The following is a 9,892-nucleotide window of genomic DNA, read 5'->3' as shown; positions in this document are numbered from 1 at the left end:
TGGATAAGAGTGGGTAAGTCAATGTCAATAGTGGGCAAAATACCTTGTAATGGAGTTGAGGATTGCGTCTGGGATTGTTGGCAGAATGGGAAAACACTTTAATGGAAGATGACATCCCAACTTGTAAAAAAAGTGTCTGCATCTATATCAAATAATTTGTATGCTTTTTGATTGAGAGGATAACCAATGAAGATGCACTGTCGAGCGCGCGGATCAAATTTTTGCTTAGGTGAAACAATAGTTGCATAACAGAGGCAACCAAAAGTTTTTAAGTGAGAAAGTGAAGGTGGGCAATTATATAGCATCTCAAAAGGTGATTTATTTTTTAGTAAAGGTGTTGGCAAGCGATTAATGATATATGTGGCGGTTAAACCGCATTCCCCCCAAAATTCTAATGGTAAATGAGACTGAAATAGGAGGGCTCGTGTTGTGTTTAAAATGTGTCTATGTTTGTGTTCTACTACTCCATTTTGTTGAGGAGTGTAGACACAAGTGCGTTGACATTCAATACCTTTTTTGAGAAAAAAATTACGCATAGAAATAAATTCCAATCCGTTGCCAACGCAGCTGATTTTAATAGATGCCTGAAATTGATTTTGTGCAAAAGTAATGAATGATTCTAAGAGATGTTGGGTTTCATACTTGTGATTCATAAGAAATAACCAAGTAAATCTAGTATAGTCATCGACTATAGTGAGAAAAAAACATTTTCCAAAATGAGTTGGGGTTTTATGAGGACCCCAAATGTCACAATGCAATAGATTAAATGGAGAATGAGATTTTATTGTGCTTAAAGGAAATGGTAGCCTTGTCTGTTTAGCTTTGGGACAAATACTGATAGGTAGTAAGGAAGATGCAAGTTGTAGACACGCCGGAGAAGGATGTCCGAGGCGCTTGTGCCATAAATCAGGGTCGATCGAAATTTGAGATGCATGGGCTTGGTTTGAAAGAGGGGACATGTAGTATAAGCCTGCGTATTGTTTACCCGAGCTAATCATCTCCCCGTAGCCAAGTCATGCAAAACGCAACCATGTGGAGTAAAAATGACACAACAATTTAGTGAACTGGTTATCTTACTAACGGACATGAGATTTAAATTAAAAGAAGGAACGCAAAGAACATCTTTGAGAGTGATATTGTCATTGAATTTAATTGTGCCCATAGATGAGATGGGCGCAGTTGAGCCTGTGGGCAAATTAACAATTGGAATAAATGATGATGAAGTGTGTGTGTGAAAAATTGTGAGTCAGATGCAAAATGATTGGTTGCTTCCACGAACAACTCTCAAATGTGAAAGTAGCAGTGAAGCTTTAGAGCTTGGGGCATAGTGAGCATTGGAGGTTTTGTGTTTTCTTTTTCGATTAGTTGTGATTTGGCCTTAATGTTTGAACTATTCTTTTTTAGAATGCATTTTGTTCTTATCTTTTATTCACTTTTTCTTTTTTCGGAGACCTTCTAGAGTTTAGAAAGGGGCTTCCAAGCTAAACAATCTTAGAGCGCACAATGAACTTTCAACTTTTGCGTGTTTTTTTTTCGATTACTTATGATTTTGGCCTTAATGTTTTAATTTTGCCTTCTTTTTGATGCATTTTATTGTCATGTTGAAAAGTGTTCTTGTCGGTTGATTTGCTCACCGGTTAACTCTAATGAGAAACTCTAGCTCCGTTTGTCTCTTCACGAATCCGTCTTATCTCTTGCTGCTCTGGAACGTAGCTCCATTGAAACAGAGAGAGCTCTACCTGTTGATTGCACTCCGACAATCAAGTCAATACAGGGCTTAATTTAAGAACTATTCAGTTTCAGTCTTAGAAACAACATACCTTAACCTGGGATCTCAAGTCTCTTTTATAGTTTACCTCTTGTAACAACTTTCTATCATGACAATATAATCTCAATTGAAAACATACTCAACAGGAAGATATTCTGCTCAAGGGAACACCCTCACAGTGTTGCAACATAGTGGAATCTTTTCTTCATGGAGTGCATAAAATAATAACAGAATAACATCATGTACCAACATCAGGGGTCCAATCTGTTTAGGTAGTCACCATCAGCGTGGCGCTACGCTCCTCTCTTGAATACATGCAACTTAACATTTACGTGCCCTAGCACACATGGGCTTAGGTTTAAAAGAAATTATTTACTTAAGCTAAACTCACTGCGCACTAAGCACACCCCTAGGTCCCAAACTACCCATCGCTAGCCGCCTAGGCCTTATGCACAAAGGGTTATATGAAAAGGAAACTAATATACATCAGGGGCCCAAGCACATGGCCCACCAACCTAGCCCAAGATCCGAGCTGACTTGTCTATGGCAGATGCTTGCCTAGATGAGGATATAAAAGTAAAAATAGTGTTATATGAGAAAAAATGTCTTCTTATTCTCTTGGGTGTATTTACTGTAAGAATGGATGGCTTTAAACTAGAGGGTGGGTGAATGGTTTAAAGAGGGATTTCGAAAACTTTTAAGTCAAGAATGAAATTATCTCAAGAAACAATTGATAAGGAATCCAGTTTGCCAAAACAATAAGCAAAAACAACAGCACCAGAAAAACAATCGGTTGTTTATACCAGTTTACAAAATCAAAATTGAATTTAAAGAGTTAAGGATAGAGAGAATGCACACTGATGTTTATACTGGTTCACTCTAAACCCAGAGCTACATCCAGTCTTCTCAGAAACCATTGATGATGGAGATCAAGTTCAAGACCAAATGGAGGCCAATACTCAAAGACAAGAAGAGGAAGAGGCTCAAGTGCTAGACGCTCAAGGAGTTGGTAGCCCACCTCAAAGGCTTACAAGAAGTCAATTCAAGGCATTAGGAAATAATGGAAGGTTGTTTTCTCTTTTTGTAATATCTGTGTTAGAAGGTGCTTAGAGGGAAACATAAGACACCTCTTTTGTAAAAGCATCTTTAGGTCTTTAGTTTAGGGAAAATAGGAAGCTAGGGGCGTGTGAGCTTAGTAGAGAGGTGTGGGCGTAATAGGGAGGTGCCAAACTAAGAGAGGAAGTCACACCTTCCTCATGCTCTAAGTTGGCGCCACTTTTATGTCATTTGGGGGGAAATTTGAGTTTAATTAGCTTTTCATTTCAGCACCTCTTAGGCTATAAACAAAGGTGTTTGCCTTTGTAAAAATCAGATTGGAAATTAGCAATAGAGAAACTCTACTCAATTTGAGAGAGAATTTGTGAGAACTTGTCTTCTCCTTCACCTTGTCTTATCTTGAGTGCATTTGGTTCTCTCAAGTGGCAGCACTAGCCCACTCATCTTGGAGCCTTCATCCTCTAAGTGGCGTGATCATCAAACCAAAGCATCCATCTCCATAAGTTCTTCTTTCTTTCATCTCCAATATCATATGAAGCATAAACATGTCTTAGTTTCTTTTGTTCTGTTCATCTTCCTTTTCTTGCACTTATGTTCGGCTGTTTTCAATTGTTTCTGTTTTGATTCGGTTCTTTAGCTTCTTTTCATAATTTGTTCGGTTCTTTTGCTTTCTTAAGAGTTTCAATCGGTTCTTTTTCCTTTTTACACAATTTGTTCGGTTCAATTGACAATAGATGGATCTTCCATATGAGTTTGGTGTTTTGTGCAAGTTTTGGTGAGTTCTTGAAACATAAAACCTTGATCCAATTCTATTAAAAGTGCCTAAGCTATCTCCAACTCAAGATGATTCCATAGAATGTCAAAGAATCATTCATATCTACCTAGTGGAATCATATCAACTGAGGAATTCCACTAAGCAATCAAACCTAGATCACTTACAACACAACCAAGAAAGTGACCTTGATCCCCTCAAGACACACACTTCTCTTGGCCAACACACCAACACTAAGAATGCTGATCTTGTTCCCCTCAAGAACACACAACACTTCCCAGCAACCACACAAAGATTCTTGTTTAACAAATACAAGGATTACACTTGTTACAGAAACAAATCTGAAATCAATACAAGCAGAAATCCTATCTCACACTCTTTGATCAATCTCAATCTCTAAGCAATCTCAACTCTTTGAAAAACTCAAAAACTTGTGTTAAAATCTTATTACTCAAATCTTTTTTTCTAAATATATTCAAAGATATTGTTTGTTATCAAATCTTAACAAACTTATTCATTGCATTTAAAAGATTGGTCAAAGCATTAAAGACTGGAGCGTAATCAGTTAAAACATTTAAAGCTCAATCAAAGCTAAAACAGTTTTTCTGTTATCGTACCAAAACAAACAATCGGTTGTTTCCATGAATCAATCGGTTGTTTTAGTTTTAACAGCTCAATCATTTGAAAAACAGTTTTCAACCTTTTCTAAACACACCTAAGTATAAAACAATCGGTTATTTCGACAAAACAATCGGTTGTTTTTCACTTAGTTTGAAAAACACTTTTCTTTTAAAAAGATTGAGAATGCCTATGCTTTGGATTCAATCAAGAGTGGATTACATAACCAATCTACCCCAGATCCTATCTAGGACAACTCAGCAACAGCAAGCACAACCTAGCCTTCAACATTCTTCAAAGGGTTTGGATTCTTCAATGCTTGAACACTACTTGGTTCAACAATCTCCCCCTATTTGATGAAGACAAATCCCTGATGCTTGTGTTGTACCTGATTGAATCTGAAGCAGTTCTTGCAAGATACAGTTTTAAGCAAAGCATAGAACTTATGATATTTGGTTAGCACAGAAACAAAGACAAATTCAGAACATAATATTAGAGTAAACAACAAAGAAATATAGGAGCAAAAACTTATAAGGTTTCACTCATCCAAACTGTTTTGCAGAAAAAAAAAAAAAACCGAAATCAAACACAACATATATCTCCCCCTATTTGTCTTCACAAATAGACAAAGAGAAGAGATAACACAAGATTGAATACATCAGAATTAAATAGCAAAAGCAGCAAAAAGAAAAACTGATACATCCACCAAAAAAACAATCTGTTGTTTCGATACATTAACCGGTTGTTTTTCTTCATTCATCATCATCAACATATTGAAGATCAAAGATTTGATTCTGTACAGCCTCGATCTATTCATCTAGAGTCATGAAGCGTGCACCCATGCTGTCAAACCTGTTATCAATCCTCTGGAAATTGCTGATACAGAGATCATGGAGATTCCTTTGATTATCCTCAAAGCTATCAAGCCTATTCATCATGAGTCTCTCAAAAGGAGACATGGTTTGCATCCTTTCTTCTTGATTCCCAGCACCAACACTAGGTCCAGCATTTTGATGTGCTTCAGGTAGATCTTCATGTTGAAAATCCATATCAGCAGGTTCATCTTGTTCATGATCAGCAGCAGCACTAGATGAGGCACCAAAGTCACCATCTTTGCTAATCCATTTGCCACCTACTTTGGTAAAACCCATTTTGCTGAGTGATCCATTGTTCAACTCTTGAGTTGACTTGACCAACTCAGATGTTTCATCCTCTAGGTTCACTTCAAAATAGAGTAGAAATTTAGATACCAAAACAGCATATGGATAGTGATAGTCACTTAACCTCATTGCCTTTTGCATGTGCTCTTTAATGATGTGGATCCAATTGATTTTGATCTTCTTCATGATGCAGAAGATGTACACCAGATCCTCCTCAGTAAGAACAGAATGATTGCTCCCCCTTGGTGTTAGAATCCAAGTTACAATGAGGGCTAGCAACCTTTCATCAAGCTTTAGGACTCCAACCGAGCAAGTCCTAACTTGAGCATGTTGGTTCTTCAAGCAACTTTTATAGTATTGGTTTTTGTTGAAATCCTCCACTACTCCAAGGTTTCCCTTGTTAATCCTGAGGCCTGAGTACTTTAGACCAGTAACAGCAACCCATACCCATGGGTTATCTCCATATCTACACCTTTTACATGAGAAACTAGGTTGTTTCCCTCAAACTTGAGATTTGTGTAGAACACCCTTATTAAATCTGGGTAGATGTTTCCCTTCATCTCCAGGAACTTTCTGAGAGATTGATCTTTGAGCAGCCTCCTTACATTGTCCAGCTTTTGGCTTTTCAGTCAATCAAAGCACACAACCTTGGGGTTGTTTATCACTTTGGTGCTTGTTTCAAACCTATATCTCTCAATTAGATCATTGTCTCCAGAAAACCATCCTTCTAGCCTTCCTCCAGACCCTACAGCTCTGGTTTTGACTCTCTTTGAGGTGGGAGGAGTTGAGTCCATGATGGCAGAGAAGAAAACAGAGAAAAGCTCACTCACAGATTTTGCAAGAGATGTTGCAATTGGTTGTTCTTATGGAAGAGATCAGCTGCAACAGATTTTATAGCAATAATAGAATTAAAAAGCATTCAATGTCATGAGTGGGTACCAGATTTTCAGAGAGAGAGGACTTGACCCTGCCCTGCACAGAAAACGTCAGAAAAAGCTGAAAATCACATGGTCTTCACATGTGATCTTTGACTAGTCATTAAGGCTCTTGAATTTCCAAGATTTTGGAATATATTCCTTTATGACTGTTGTAACTTCTCTCTGAACGTGATCAACTTTCAACATAGGTTCATTGACCAAGGATTCTCTCTTTAAATTGATCTGCAACGGATAGAAATTCAAAATAGAAATTAAATTGATTTCTTTACAATGTTGTCAGGCTCAAAACAATCGGTTGTTTCGAAGAAACAATCAGTTGTTTTTCTGCAGCAGTTAAAATTGATTTTCAATTTTAACCATGAGCAGAAAGAGTTCAAAGCAGATGGAGTTAAGCATTTTAAAGAAGATATTTAAACATGAAAAAGAACTTTAAAACATAAATTAAGAACAAAGAAAGGAAGGTTTTATCCTTTATGTTGTTCTTTCAATGAGCCATGTGCTTTGTGATCAAGAAGCCTCTTTTAACTGTTGCGGGCCTTTGGACATATGCAGAACATTGATTCAGCTTCAATGTTGGTCTTTTTCTTCCAAAAACTTGATCAGATGACTCAGTCATTCACACTTCTTTAGAATTCCTGCACAAGCACGAGTTCAAGCAACAAGATTTGGTCCCTTCACAAATGTGGGTCCAATTGATTTCTTTTTTTTTTTCATTTGGAACCTCACATCCTTTAGGAATCCATTTCATGTAGCCTTTAGGAACAAAGAACTTTCTTATTTTGCAGAATCTAACCGAATGACCCTTCTTCATGCAATAAAAGCATGTAACAACCGGTTGTTTCGATTTAACAATCGGTTGTTTTACTGGCTTTCTTAAAAAAAATTGAAAACTTATCTTGTTGGTTTTGTGGATTGAAACCTAAACCAGCCTTTCCAAAAACACAGCTTTAAGATGCCAAGACATTCTCAAAGTTAGATTTCCCTTTTGAAAGCTTGTCCACAGTGTCAATAAGATAATGAACTTTTTTCTCAAAATTTTCACAATTTTCGCAAATGAGAGTGTCACACTTGCAAGAAGAATTTTTGAAATGATTTTCTAGATTTTTGAAATCGCCTTTTGATTTTTCAATCTCATCTTCAAGTGATTTCACTCTCTTTTCCAGCCAGCTGTTAAGTTCTTTCAATCGGTTGTTTGAAAGAACCAATCGATTAGCTTCATCATGAGTTTCTTGAAAAGCTTCAAGCAATTCAGTATAATTTTGTTCATTTAAAGAAGCACATGAACTTACCTCATTTGAGCTACATGATTCATCATCTTCTTCAGCAATCAAGCAGATGTTTGCTTTCTCATCTTCACTTGATGAAGAACTTTATGATGATACCTCATTTTCATCCCAAGCTATGTAGGCTCTCTTTGTCTTGCCTTTCTTTTCCTTGTTGCTAGGCTTTTTCTCCTTGCTCTTGTTTGGACAATCTGCCTTTATATGACCTTGCTCACCACAGTCAAAACAAGTATAGTTATTGGAATTAAAATCATTTGATTTCTTGTTTCTATACCTATCTTTGTTGTTGTCCTTGTTGCGGTTCCTCTTCAAGAATTTGCTGAACTTTCTTGACAACAAGCTAAGGTTTTCCTCATCACTATCATCACTGGATTCTTGTTTTCCTTTGTGCTTGGAAGCTTTTAAGGCTATGCTCCTTACGTGCGTGTCTTCGCTTTCTTGAACATTGAGTCGATTCATCTCTAACTCATGTTCCCTAAGTTTACCAAACAAAGAAGCCATACTCAAGGATGTTAGATCTTTAGATTCGGAAATAGCAGTTACCTTGGGTTGCCATGCTCTATCAAGACATTTCAAGATCTTGATGTTTAGCTCTTCCTTTTCAAAGGTCTTGTCAAGGCTCATGAGATGATTGATGATGTGCGTGAATCTTTTCTGCACCTCAGCAATTGTTTCACCTTTGAGCATTCTGAACATCTCATACTCTTGGATTAGGGTATGCTTCCTAACTCTCTTTACCTCATTTGTAACTTCATGAGTTACTTCCAAGATGTCCCACATTTCTTTTGATGATTTGCATTGAGAGACCCTGAAAAACTCATCAGAATTTAAAGCAGAGGTTATTATATTTTTGGCAATGCAATCGAATTTGGCCTTCTTGCTTTTTGAATCAGTCCATTGAGACCAAGGCTTTTCAATGAAAGATCTATCATTTTCAAACTTTGGGACAAAATGACCATTTTCAGTTGCATCCAAAATTCCTTTGTCAAGTGATTCCATAAAGATTTTCATTCTTACTTTCCAAAATTGGTAGTTCAAACCACAAAACAGAGGTGGTCTGTTGATTGAAGCACCTTCCCCAAAAGGTACTCTATCAGCCATTTAAAAAAAACAGTTTTAGGATCAACTTCAATAACTTTCAACAACCAAGCTCTTGATGGCAATTGTAAGAATGGATGGCTTTAAACTAGAGGGGGGGTGAATGGTTTAAAGAGGGATTTCGAAAACTTTTAAGTCAAGAATGAAATTATCTCAAGAAACAATTTATAAGGAATCCAGTTTGCCAAAACAATAAGCAAAAACAACAGCACCAGAAAAACAATCGGTTGTTTCGCAGAAACAATCGGTTGTTTATACCAGTTTACAAAATCAAAATTGAATTTAAAGAGTCAAGGATAGAGAGAATGCACACAGATGTTTATACTGGTTCACTCTAAACCCAGAGCTACATCCAGTCTTCTCAGAAACCACTGAGGAATTCCACTAAGCAATCAAACCTAGATCACTTACAACACAACCAAGAAAGTGACCTTGATCCCCTCAAGACACACACTTCTCTTGGCCAACACACCAACACTAAGAATGCTGATCTTGTTCCCTTCAAGAACACACAACACTTCTCAGCAACCACACAAAGATTCTTGTTTAACAAATACAAGGATTACACTTGTTACAGAAACAAATCTGAAATCAATACAAGCAGAAATCCTATCTCACACTCTTTGATCAATCTCAATCTCTAAGCAATCTCAACTCTTTGAAAAACTCAAAAACTTGTGTTAAAATCTTATTACTCAAATCTGTTTTTCTGAATATATTCAAAGATATTGTTTGTTATCAAATCTTAACAAACTTATTCATTGCATTTAAAAGATTGGTCAAAGCATTAAAGACTGGAGCGTAATCAGTTAAAACATTTGAAGCTCAGTCAAAGCTAAAACAGTTTTTCTGTTATGGAACCAAAACAAACAATCGGTTGTTTCCACGAATCAATCGGTTGTTTTAGTTTTAACAGCTCAATCATTTGAAAAACAGTTTTCAACCTTTTCTAAAAACACCTAAGTATAAAACAATCGGTTGTTTCGACAAAACAATCGGTTGTTTTTCACTTAGTTTGAAAAACACTTTTCTTTTAAAAAGTTTGAGAATGCCTATGCTTTGGATTCAATCAAGAGTGGATTACATAACCAATCTACCCCAGATCCTATCTAAGACAACTCAGCAACAGCAAGCACAACCTAGCCTTCAACATCCTTCAAAGGGTTTGGATTCTTCAATGCTTGAACACTACTTGGTTC

This window comes from Phaseolus vulgaris, chromosome 8, assembly GCF_000499845.2.
Source record: "Phaseolus vulgaris cultivar G19833 chromosome 8, P. vulgaris v2.0, whole genome shotgun sequence".
Classification (NCBI taxonomy): Eukaryota; Viridiplantae; Streptophyta; class Magnoliopsida; order Fabales; family Fabaceae; genus Phaseolus; species Phaseolus vulgaris.
This window is presented reverse-complemented; position numbering follows the sequence as displayed.